Here is a 13,527-nt window from a genome sequence, read left to right on the forward strand (position 1 = left end):
CAAAAATATTTTTTTAAAAACTAAATAAAGAAATGGTACCGAAAGGGCACTAGGATAGTCTAGTGTAATCAAGTCCCTGTACCCTTAATCTCTGGTTCGTAGGAGTAAAATAAAGCTCTCTTTATTTTACTTGGGTGTCTAATCGACCTACCGAAAACTGATTAGTGGCGACTCGTAGAAAATAATCATTTGCATATTTTAACCTTAAGTCGCGAATTGGTATGGGTTTGGGAGAGCCCGAGCTAAGCTTAAAGACTTAGTAGTCCATTAACCTAGTTTTAGGTGGTACACCCGAAAAATTGGGTCGCGACAGCTTGGCGACTCCGCTGAGGACTTGTGTTAAAACACTTAGTGGACTTAGGCCAATTTTTCTTTTTAAAAATATTTTTGTTTGGCAGCAAGGATCTCAGGTATGTCCCTAACATTCCTAAGGTGTTAAATGTTCTTGCGGATGGGAGGTATAAGGGGAGTAGTCTTTGCTAACCCCTATCCTGTAGGTTGGAGTTAGGGGTGAATGTTTGAATTAAAACTATAGAAGTGTTGTTTGCATTTAAACTTCTGTGCATGCTTTATTGCTTTAGCACCACACTATTGGCACACACAACTTGCAGTCGGACCTGGGCTGCGATAGGATTTCTAGGATGGTGTTGAGAATGATACTTCCTCCAAAGCGAGACTGCTATGTAGAGGTTGACATTCTCTTCCCCGAAATTTCTTTCATGGTGTCAAATGTGTTTGTCCATATCCACGAGACTGCGTGATTATTGGGTATTCCATTCAACTGAGCCGGAATTAGGGGGACCTGACACATTAATGCGAGACTGCAACGGTCAGATTATCCTCTTAGCTCCACCTTGTTAAGCCATTTAGACAGAAATTGAGCCTCACATCTCATGTGCATGTCTATGTGATTGCCATTAATTTCCCTTGGTGAAGTAAGTCTTCTATCTCTATACTATGCGATTTACTTACTTTGTCATGCTTTTGGTCCGCCCATGACAATTCAGGATAATCATTTGATCTAATTCCTTTCATGACTGAAATGAGGAAATTGCCATTAATCATTTGAAAAATAAAAAATTGGAAATTTGTTTTCAATTCAAGTCTTGGCTCTTCCTAGTTCATAAGTAGGAAATTTTGCCCCTATTGGGGCATCTCATATCTTTGTTTTCCTAGTCCGTTGTTAGGAAATCCTCTTCATATGTGGATTTTTCTTGACTAAAAATAAATTGTTGTCATGGACTAGCTCTCTATTTACACCTCATGCTTCCATGTTCTCATTTTCCTTAGGTGATTATGAAGCGATCTCGCTCACCCATCCGTACACGGTCGAGAGCTAAAATGGCGGATCGAAACGAGGCGCTGGACCGTATCATTGACAATATGAACAAGCAAATTGCACACCACCAAAATCAAGTCAATGAATTGTCTACTACTGTGACTTTTCTCATCAAGCAAAAAGGCTGCGATGACATAGGTACTCCATCTTCAATAAGAATTTGCGACTCGAAGAAGAGAGCCAAGAGAACTTTTGAATCGTCTCACTTTCCCGAGGTAGCTGAATTTGATGCCACCATGAAGAGACTCGTGACATATCTAGAAGGAAGAATCTCTGACTTGAAGGGTTCGCATCACATGAGCAAGGAGGGTGAAGAACTCAAGCATACATGATTCATAGTCCTAAGTAGTTCACTTTCCTTGTTTAATTAGGGGCATGCTCGGTTGCATCTTCCCCTGCGTGGGAATTCTTATTGCTATTTAGGAATTAGTTTTCGCTTTTTAGGAATCGTTTTCGATTTTTTCTCTTTTAGGGGGTTTAGGAATCACAATTTCCATTCCAATAATGTAATTCATTTGATGAAATTACAATTTTATTTCCAATTTTGAGGACATGATGGGGTATACAAAACCAGTCCAATGACGATATCCAACCATGAAAAAGAAAAATATCATCCACGGAAAATCCTGAGGGCTGGACTTTTTCATGTTTCCTCCCAAAACCTGAAAAAAAAAAAAAAAAAAAAAAAAAAAAAAAAGCATTTCATTGTAAAAAATTTAAAAAAAAACAAAAAAAACATTTTCCCAAAACTTGTAGCATATTAAACTTGTTTGTTTGTCGACTCATTTGCTTTTGTCTCGAACATGATTCTATAACTTTATGACAAGGGACATCTGAGAATGCCGTATCAAGTCTCAATGATCATAAACTTTACTTGTGATCAACAGGTTTAGAGCGCACTTGTAATGAAAAAGATTTGGGGCAAGTAAAAGAGGACCATCATTCCCTGGTGGAAGAGATGACCAATTTGGACATAACAGATTTTGGTAGTGATCCAACTGGGATAAAGTCTCGACCCGAGCCAAAATGGATGTGCAGTTCAAATTTACTTTAATGTTGCATAGCACGTTCTCTTGTGCAGGGGCAAAAGTGGATTTTCAATCTTGAATGATAGGAACAATCCAAAGACATCAACTGCTAAGGCAATTCCCATTGTAGAGGAATCCTTGAATGAATGCTTAAAACCATTTTGCAATAGAGAAAATTGTTTGAAGTTGACATGCTTAAAGTTGTTGAATTCTTTTTTGCATGATGACTCTTACATGTTTTATCCATCAATTCCACTAAAGAATATCAAGATAGACTAATTTAATGAATGATGTGAAATTGATTGAGCCTACTAAATGAGACGAGTCGGGATGATGAAAGGCAAACCTTATCATATACACAGTTCCATATTCATACACTTGTGAGATGAGTGTAGGAAGGTTCATATCCATAAGGTAAAGAGTTCTCTCGCAAAAGGTACGGCAACCAAAATGATGAGAGGCAATTCATATCTCTATCCCAAACACTACAGGTGATCCGTTGCTTAACCCTTTTGAGCCCATACACTTATGGATATTCTTTTCAAATCACCCCTGTCAAGAATCACCCCACATCGGGGCAACTAAGAGATCAAATGGCATCATGAGGTGAGAAAGATGAATTGAAATTTTCTTGCTCTCACTTGCATCAATCTTCAAGTCATGCTATTACATTGAATTCATGTGTTAAGTTAAGTGCCTTAGGAAGAGCATTTCTTTCTCTATCCTATACACTTATATCCTTTGCATAGCCCACTTGAGCCTGCAATTTCATTTCTTTAAACCCAGTTGGTGATCATCCCCCACACTGGGGCAAGACAAAAGGCAAATGAAGACTCTTGAAAAGTTCAAGTGTCATTCAAAGTGTAGTTTGCTTGACGCATGCATTATGCGCAAGAATTGAATTCAAAATAGAACTAAGGGGCATGAAAAAGTAGTGTGCCTGGTAAAAGCAAGGCCAATGCCCATGAAAAGAAGTGAAGAAAAGTGAATGAAAACTAGGGGGCATAAAAAGCAGTGTGCCTGGTAAAAGCAAAGTCAATGCCCATAGATGAGAAAAAAGAGTCAAGATAGGTGACTGTCAATTACAAGAATTGAATCCCAATGGAGCAATAGTCAAAGAACTCAAATGCCGAGTTTCTACAATCAATGAGGGACTTCATAAAGGCAATCCCCAATGGTGAAAAAGAAAACTGGTGGCAATGCCAAGATGATCATCAACTCACACCTTTTACACACATTTTGAGCCTAATGATCCTTTCATTTCTCAACCCATGAACCCAACCTACGTTGCGTCCCTTACAAAGTCTCTTCAGATTAGGGGGCATTTGAATTAACGTAAGAGTTCATATGTTTATAAGCATTACTCGAAGAAGTGCGAGCAATATTATTTCTTTTTCATTTTGCAGGGTTCTTGACTTGTAAACCCGGAGATGATTACAAGACAGTTCATTCAATAGCTTTGACTCAAAGAGTCATTTTGTTAAGCCGTTGACCAAGCCACATTATGGTCCTTGTTAAAGACCTCTCAGATTGGTAAGATCGTACCGCTTGTGAGAATACTCGGACCCATGTCGATATGATAAAATTGAGTGATTCTCATAAAATAGTCATTCTAAATGAGAGTGAGTGAAAGTCCTTTCTAACCGAAAGTCTCTCATTTAGTATTCTTAAGAAATCCATGTCATGAGTGAAGATTGTCTTAAATGATAATTCTCTCCAGTGGAAATTTGGGTGATGCAAAGGACATTATGCATAAACCCTGATTGAGCTGATGAAAACCTCACTGAATTTTGAAATGTGCATTCTAGAGTAGCTTAGATTGTCTATCTCTTTGATGAATGCATATAAGTTTTTGCTCTGAGTCATGTCTAACAGGTAATTCAAGTTCCTTTCAGAATGTTTCATGATATTAGAAGATGAGAAACCTCCATCAGGAGGTGAAAGACCTCCACAGGATATCTAAATATCCCCAAGAATTAGAGATATCACCATGTAAGTATATCTCTACCATATTCTAAAATACTTGTCATTGTGCAGGTATTCTCTCTTAAGTGTATCGACACTTGACTTGGTCAAGCTGTCCAGTTTATCGACCTGGCGTGCTTTTGTAGCCCAGAGTCCCTTTTAATCGACACTCGACTGAGTTGTCCCCCAAAGTTTTTCCTCTAGACTCAATCTGATTAAGGCGACCAAAGAACGGTTTGGGTCCTGGTCAGTTGATCTCTGTTGCAAGGTTGGACGACCGAAGAATGGTTCGAGTCCTAGCCAAGCAAAACCTCGTTTAGGCGACCGTAGAATGGTACGGGTCCTAGACAAAACCTATTTCCCTATTCAGGCGACCGTAGAATGGTACGGGTCCTAGACAAAACCTATTTCCCTATTTAGGCGACCGTAGAATGGTACGGGTCTTGGAAGGTAAATCCCCGTTTAGGCGACCGTAGAATGGTACGGGTCCTAGGTCCCTAGAAGGTAAACCCCCGTTTAGGCGACCGTAGAAAGGTACGGGTCCTAGACACAACCAAACACTGCCCTACTAGGCGACCGTAGAAAGGTACGGGTCCTAGGAAAGTGGTCTTTTTGTTACTATTTTAAGCGACCGTATAAAGGTACGGGTCCTGAACATGTAACACCAACTATCTTGAATCACTCTACCCTCCTTAAAGGTAAGATATTCCAGGTAGGTTCCTTTACCATTTGCATACAAATTGCATTCCAAAATTTTGACATCTCAGTTTGGATCTGAATGTCTCAATTCTCTTCGTTAAATATTTCACTCTGGATGTGAATGTTTTTTCGATCTTTCTCGTTATACTTAGTCTGGATCTAGGTATCTCGAGTACAAAAATCTTGACATCTCAGTCTGGACCTGGATGTCTTGATTATTTTCATTCAAACATTTCACTCTGGATGTGAATGTTTGTCAATCCTTCTCATTATACCTTAGTTTGGATCTAGGTATTTTGAGTTTTTAAAAAGATCTTGACATCTCAGTCTGGATTTGGATGTCTCAATCTATTGCATGTTACACTTTTCAAGGAACCTAAGTGAGAGAGTTGGGTACTTGTGGAGTAAATAGGGATTTATCATGTACCTCAAGATGCTTTACCGCACTAATTGGGAAGTAATTGTAGGTACGTACTTTCCTTTGACATCATGCATTTGCATTAGCATTTCCACGCATCATATAAATTGCATTAAAAGATGGAATTCATTTTCGAAAAAAAAATCATTCAGTGCATTTGCATGGTCAAAATTTAGATCTCAATTTGTCTTTGAAGGCAACCTCTTTGAGCTCACCTTCAAAGAGGGGCAGCTATTGACACCTAAATTTTGGCGATCCATTTAGTCATTTATTGCATAAAAATTAGGGGTTAATTTTATCCTTAAAAAAAATATTAATTGCATAGCTACATTTAGTTTGCATATTTTGCATTTTATTTACTGGACCGGTGGCGGATGGGTCGAATTGGTGTTTTTGAGTTTTAAATTAACAAGTCGGAGTAAGCCCATGAAGAGTACAAATTGGCCCAAACCCATTTTTTGAAATTGAGATTTGAAATGAGGATTTTTCGGAATTTAAGAAAATCGAGGTTATGATCTTATCTTTAAAAATCAGTAGAAAATATTAAGGAGGATAAGGAATAATCTAAAATATTTTGTTGTGGATAGAGATCTCGAAAGATTTTAGAGTTGGATAATGGAGTTTTATCTTGAGTAAATTATCTGGAAAATTTTCACAAAAAAATTTCAGATTATCTTCAATCGCTGAGTCAGTATATAAAATCTTCAATGATCGAGTGAGTCAGCTTGGAAGATTTTAATAGATGATTTTAGATTTTGGAACCTCTTTTTGGTTGAGCACATCTCGTTTTTTTTGAAGGGTAATCCTCAACGATTGGGTTGTTATGCAAATCTTCGTAGGTAGAATAGACTGGGTTTTCACTCTATAAATAGGGGGAGCTTCTTCGGAAAAAAAAAATTTTAAAAAGGGAAAAGAATTTTGGTGCTTTAGGGATCCGTCCGTGGAGTCCTCGAGAGAAAAGGAGAGAAGCACAAAAAGGGAAGAAAGGAAAAAAGTGAAGGAAAAAGTAAAAGGGGTAAAGGTGATTGGACATTTACTGTTCATCACCCCTTCCTTCTCTTGTTTCCGCTTCGCCTCCCCTGCCGGATCCGATTCGATCCGCCCTCCTTGCGACGGCCGGCGCGCCGCCTCACCGCGCCACCACACCAGATGGCCCCGCTTCCGATCTACGCCTGGACCTGAAGTTTCTCGTCCCGCGACGCCCTTCGCCGGTGGTCCGAGCTGCTGCCGCACGATTCCGGCGCCCCTGCCCCGGCGACCCAAAGCTCGACGCTCCACCCTCCGCGAGTAGGCCCGAGCCGTGCCACAGCCGAGCCTCCTTCCCCGTGCCGACGTGGCCACCGGTCTCCGTCCGCGAGCCTCGACGACCCGCGCCACTGCGCCGAAGCCCCACTCACCCGCGCCTGCCTCTCCGCCGCGCCGCTCGTCTCTCGTTGCCCCTATCCCTGTTTGCTCGACGACGTGCCGCGTCGCGTCGCCACCCTCATCGCTCCACTCGACGACCTGCAATCCGCAATCGAGAGGCGTTGCCCCGTGAAGCCGCTTTGTGCCCTCTGCTCTAACCCGACTCCAATCCGAAGCTCCACCTGCAGAGCCTTCGCGTCGCGCCACACTAGTGCTGCCGTCGCGCCGGATCCGCACCACCGCGCCTCCCTCTTGCCGCGCATGCACCATCGCCGATCAACCTCACTCGCGACCGCCTCGCGCCGCCTCGCCCCACCGGACGCCGAGCCGACGCCCTTGCAGCAACCCGTGAAGCCGCTTCGCCTCGACGTGTTTCGCCGCCCAATCCGCCCCCGCCAAGCCGTTCCATCCGTTGCTGCCTTTCGCCGGAGCTCCGACCGACAACAACCCTTTGCTCACCGACGAATTTGCTACCCCAATATTCCTTAGGTTGCCCATTTTTTTCTTTTATTTTTATTTTTCTTATTTTATGTTTATTTACTTTATTTTATTTTTAGTTGGTCTTGCTATTATTATTGCTTAAGTTTGAATATTGTGAGGTGACTTTTGGGTTATGGATATTAGGCATTATCGGCAGGAGTTATCCCTAAAATGATTGTAATTATTAATTTGACCCGTAAGATGTCGGGTCATTTTTCTAATTATATTAATTCTTGGGGTTTGTTGATAGCATATTAATTGTTGAATCAATATAATTATTAATTTGATCCGTAAGATTTCGGATCAGATTTTTAATTATTTTGATTTCTTGTCGTGATGTTCTGGGTTAAAAGTAATCGTTAATTTGATCTGTGAGATAACATGTTATTTTTTCGTTTATTTTAATCCTTTATTTGTTGAATATCTTGTTTGTTTAGATTTAAGGTTTAGTTGATAATCGCTTGTTTTGAAATACCACTAAAAAAATCCAAAAAAATTTGAATAAGGATTTAGTTTGTTTTGGAATATTTCTTGGTATCTTGCATATCTAGAATAGGGATTTCAGTTCGAAAAATATAAAAAATGCATTAATTTAGGATTTTAGTTGCATGTTTAATTACGTGGTAATTTCGACTTTTTTTAATAAAAAATAAAAAATAAAAAATATCATGCATATGTCATGTAGAATTAGGGCATGCCCCGCACGTCATTGCATATTAGATAGATTGCATGTTAGATTAAGATAATATCCTGGTTTAAATTAAGATTTAATGTGACTTAATCCTTAATTTAAATTAGATAGAATTTTAATCTAGCTAGATCATTTTTGCATTTTTAAAAATAGAAATATCAAATGCACGTCATTTAGTTTTTACTAGGTTCATTTAATTAGAACTTTCTCGTCATTAGACTAAGTCACTTAATAAATGTCGCATGTCATATAACTCGTGTACTAAATTGTATGCTGCATGTCATCTTAGTTTAAATAATTTTGTATGTCATTGCATCGCATTGCATGTCATTAAAATTAGGTCATTTAGATTGCATTTAATTATTGCATTTCTTCATGTCATATAGTTTAGGTCGTGTTGCCATGTCATATTAGATTATTAACATGCATCGCATGATTTTCATTAAGAAAAGCGAAAACAAAAATTAAAATTGCGTGTTAATTAGAAATCATATCTAGGATGGTTGATGTGAATTATGATTTAATAATGCAGATGCTTTCGTTGCTTCGAAGTATGTTTTGCATTATTTAATTGCTTTCTTGAGTGTTAAATTGATGGTATGCGCACATGTATGATCATCTCACATCTTAGGAAAGTGAATTAAAAATCAATTTAAGCTGCTTGCAAAAACATTTTTTTTTAAAACTAAATAAAGAAATGGTACCGAAAGGGCACTAGGATAGTCTAGTGTAATCAAGTCCATGTACCCTTAATCTCTGGTTCGTAGGAGTAAAATAAAGCTCTATTTATTTTACTTAGGTGTCTAATCGACCTACCGAAAACTGATTAGTGGCGACTCGTAGAAAATAATCATTTGCATATTTTAACCTTAAGTCGCGAATTGATATGGGCTTAGGAGAGCCCGAGCTAAGCTTAAAGACTTAGTAGTCCATTAACCTAGTTTTAGGTGGTACACCCGAAAAATTGGGTCGCAACAAGGCCCTTGAGCCAACCCACTGAACTCATAGAGTCTTGAATGTTCACAACCAAACGATTTATGATACCAGCTTTTGTCAAAGTTATTTCATATAAACTTGGTCTGAGATTGCAACATGCCTGTGGTCAAGCTAAAATATCCATGTATCTGATCTTGTAATCACCTTGGGTCAATCTTGTGGATAGAGGTCCAAGCTGTTTAGGTTGCCTTTGCTGTGAGCCATTCTTTGGTTCGGCTTCCAATTGAGTTGATTCTTCGTTGTTTTTTTTTCTTTTTTTTTTAATTCCTTTTTTTGGTCGAGTCCTACTCAGGAACCATAGTAGTCCGACGTAAAGATATTTTCATCGACTTGGTCCTTTCCAATAAGAATGCTACTGGCTAGGCTCTTTTACTAGAGCCTGGCACGCTATGAAGCTTGAAAAATAAGCACATGGAAGCTATCCCTTGAAGCTTGTTTTTTCGGTTCAGCTCCAATTTTGCACAATTGCAGCTTAAAAATTTTCTTGGAAATCCTCATTCAAATCCTATTTTCAGGTAACTTGGCAGCTGTTCAAGCTCTTTTTACTTTGCTTTTGTACATAAAAACTATAGAGCCTCCTCTTTGTGCCTGCCAAACTCTTTTTTGGTCCCATCCATCTATACGTGCATGCGCAAATATATGATTGAAATGCCGATATGTGACCTTGGAAACAGAGATTAGGCGGTTTCTAGCTATTGCAAATCTTTGCTTTTGCCTATTGCTCTCGACTCTTTTCTCTTGAAATCTTCGACATTTTTTTATCACTTGCCATGTTGTTGTCATATTTAGGTCCTTCAATAAAAGACGAGGAGAAATTCTCATGTTTAACCGCATCAATTTCTATGGCGGATTGTTTCTATTCTTGGTCAGATGGATGATTCATGCTTTTACATTTATAGATTCTTCATGTCCCTTTCTTTTTGCTGTTTGTCTTGACCGATTTTGCTTTTTGGTAATAATCATTCCACTTAAATTATTTCACTGGCACAGCCCACAATCACCTTAAAATGCTTAGACATGAATGGATTTCTATAATTTTCTCGAGAGAAAATTTCAAAAAAGTACCCGAAATACCCTTATTCTCTCAAATAAAGATCCGAAGTGAATTTTGTTTCAAATAAAGACCTAAAATAGTCTTGGTTATTTCAAATAAGGGCCTCAAGTGGCTTTAGTTGTTTCAAATAAGGATCCAACCTCGCCGGTCGCTGGCTGGCTAAATTTTCCAACCGGTTAAGAGTATTTTTGTCATTTGGCATTTTCTCCTTTTTCTTTTTCTTTCCTTTCTCTTTTTTTTTTTTTTTCCTTTTTGGTTCTTCTTCTTCCTCTTCACCAATAATCGGCCGGCCACCGGTGATGCCCATAGAGGGCTAGGCGAGAGCCACCCACACCAACCATAGGCGAGGGACGATCTCACCTGTGCGTGGCGACCCTCGCCAAGGGGCCATCCACAAGGTCAGCCCTTGCCAAATCTGGCAAATGAGGCCTTGCCCATGGCCAACGAGGGCTGGGCGACCTCATCAACCGTTGGTAAGGGCAAGCGAGGGCCTGTAAGCCCTCATCGCCTTGGGCGAGACCACCCTTGCCAAATCTGACAAGGGTCGGCCTCACCCAAGCATCACCTTTGGCGAAGGTTGGCCTTACTAGGGGCCAACGAGGATTGACCTAGCAGATGGCCCCTGGGCGAGGGTTGCCCAGCCCAGACAAGGCCGTCCCTCACTTGTGGCCGACGTGAATGGCCCTCACCAACAAGGGTGACCCTCACCCAGCCCTTTATGGGCATAGCTAGTGGTCGACTAGCCACCAGCGAAGAGGAAGAAGAACCAAAGGAAAAAAAAAAAAAAAGCGAGAGAGAGAAAAATGACAAATGACGAAAATATCTTTGATCGCTGGAAAATTAGGTCCTTATTTGAAATGAACATAACAACTTCAAGTCCTTATTTAAAACAAATATAACCATTTTAGGTTTTTATTTGAAACAATATCTACTTCATAACTTTATCTGAGAAAGTGATTGTATTTTATATCTTTATTTGAAATAAGATCAACTTCGAACTTTTATTTAAGAAAAAGAAGATACTTCGGGTCTCTTTTTTAAATTTTCCCTTTTCTCAATTTGGGCCGGCTTCCATGAAATTTGTTTTACATGCTGCTGCTTTAATTGAGAGCATCTTCTCTCACTGGAGATGTTAACGTCGGAGGCGCAATAGGGATCCACTACGTGTACACATGGATCTGGATGCTGGACGAAGGAGATCAGACCGAGAAGATATCTTCATTAGTGACCATGCAAAAGAAGATGTCCAATCAACCTATGCTGGATCACTTTTCCACAATGGTTGAAATTACCACGTGTCTTTTTATAAGGACAATGTGAGCTGTCATCTCGTCAATCCTTCTCGAGTCTCATCTCGATTCTCTCCCTATTAACTCATGATCCCCTAAATGCATTAAATCTTGTTTTTGCACCCCAGGAGACGCTGGGTCATTGGTCTTCCTCTCGTTGCCTTCCTCAAAGGAACGAACTTGCAGAAAAGCTCCTCAAGTTGCTGCCTCACCATTCATTTGGCAAGTGCTTAAATAATGCGGCGGTCTCGATAAGGCACTTTCTTTCTATCCCGAGTGTGCCAACGATGCCAGTGCCACTCCAAAATGGTGAGACAATTTGCACTGCGCCGTTTCTCATTATAAGTTTGTTTTCACAATCGAGAACACCTGGACAGAAAGTTACGTGACGGAGAAGCTATTTTATGCTCTGGACTCCGGGGCGGTCCCCATCTATTTCGGTGCCCCCAACGTCATGGACTTTGTCCCTCCACGTTCGATCATAGACGGGAACAAGTTTAGCTCCATGGAGGAATTGGCAACTTTCGTGAAGTCCCTAGCGAACGATCTAGTGGCGTACACCGAATACCATTCGCGGAGAAGATGTGGTGTATTAGGTAATTATGGAAACTCACGAGTGGCAAGCCTCGACAGCTTGCCGTGTCGGTCATGGGAGTTCATTAGCCAAAAAGGTGGCAGGAATGCTAGAGCTTTATGAAGAGTTGATTCTTTTTGAACACCCGTTTTGTTTCCTGATCATCCGATTAGGAGATGGTAGATTAGACATTGATGTAAACAGGCCACTAAAAAAATCATCATGGTAATGAATACAAAGTCATTATGAACTTAAAGTGTTTAGACTTCTCTCCGATTTTGTGAAGCGAAACCGGCCTGGACTTCTCTCCGATCGGTTGTTGGCGTACTTGTTTTGTCATTTTTTGAGTTCACACTGTCTTTCTGGGTTGCTTGCAACTCATATGATCAAGGATTGGAGAGGAGAGGTGGAAGAAAAGGCTTGTGATGAATTTACGAGTTTTTGCGTGAGCTGTGTGCAGTGTGTGGTGAGAGTTGCACAAAAGGTAACGAGGGGGGTCCGCATCTATGCAGAGATACATTGCTTTTGTTAAATTAATATCCCAAGTTTGAATTCGGATAATAATTTGTTAAATCGAATTTTATTGATAAAGATTTTTCAAGTAAAAGAAATTTCACCAATCTTCGTGAAGGATCACAAAAACAGGAAATAAAAGGAAAATACGAATTTTTTCCTTACCCGCGGAGGCTGGCCGAAAGTTGTTGCGCACACACAACTTTCACGCCTAGATTTCCTTGTTTCGCCGATGGAAATTGAAGGAATTCTACACGTGAATCAGAAGGAGGTGGCCCCAAAAGTCAAAGTCAAGACTTTGACTTTTGGGCACACGCATATAAAAGGGAAAACGAATCCGCCGCCTAAGCCCTATGTAGAAGAAGCCGCAAGAAGCTGCACGTTCGCCAAGAGAGGAACTGCACAAAAGAAAGAAAAAATACGCGGGAGTTTTTATTTTCTTTTTGGTATACGACTTGAACACGCGGTAATTTTGTGCCGTGAATTTATGTTTAAGTAAATTGTTTATTTATAAATACTTTGGATTTAGGATTAAATCTAGATGTGGGAAACACTCAAGCGTGTGAGCCAATGTAAACTCTGAGTCTCCGATTATAATGGATTATTTATTATTGGCTCTTCTCGTGAACATAGGTATCGATACTCGGACCGAACCACGTAAATTTCTAATATCCTTATTATTTCTCGTTTATTTTTCTGACGATTTCACATTGACATAAATTGTAAAATCCTGTCGTTTTCACATATTATATTCCAACAATTTGTATCAGAGCTTAGAGTTGGATGTTTTGATTGCGATTTGGAGTTTTTGCTTGTTTGATTATTATTTGAAAATTTTGTTATTGTAATTATATTTGAGAGGAAATCTGAAATTGAGAAACTTAATGAGAGCAATAACTTTGTATTATGGAGCATCAAGATGCGAGCTTTATTAATAACTCAAGGTTTGGCCAAAGCACTGAACGGTGAAGATGAGTTGCCAATTATATTGAAAGCTTCGGAGATGGTAGAGCTAATGGAAAGAGCAAAAAGTACAATTCTGTTAAATTTATCGGATGAGGTCTTAATAGAGGTTGC

The 13,527-nt window shown here is 39.9% G+C and overlaps 1 pseudogene; it reads left to right on the forward strand.

Annotated features, from left to right (window-relative positions):
* Positions 1 to 1,341: 1,341 nt before the first annotated feature.
* LOC104451935 lies at positions 1,342 to 12,060 on the forward strand (annotated as a pseudogene).
* Positions 12,061 to 13,527: the final 1,467 nt, after the last annotated feature.

The sequence above is a fragment of the Eucalyptus grandis genome, chromosome 6 (genome assembly GCF_016545825.1).
Source record: "Eucalyptus grandis isolate ANBG69807.140 chromosome 6, ASM1654582v1, whole genome shotgun sequence".
Classification (NCBI taxonomy): Eukaryota; Viridiplantae; Streptophyta; class Magnoliopsida; order Myrtales; family Myrtaceae; genus Eucalyptus; species Eucalyptus grandis.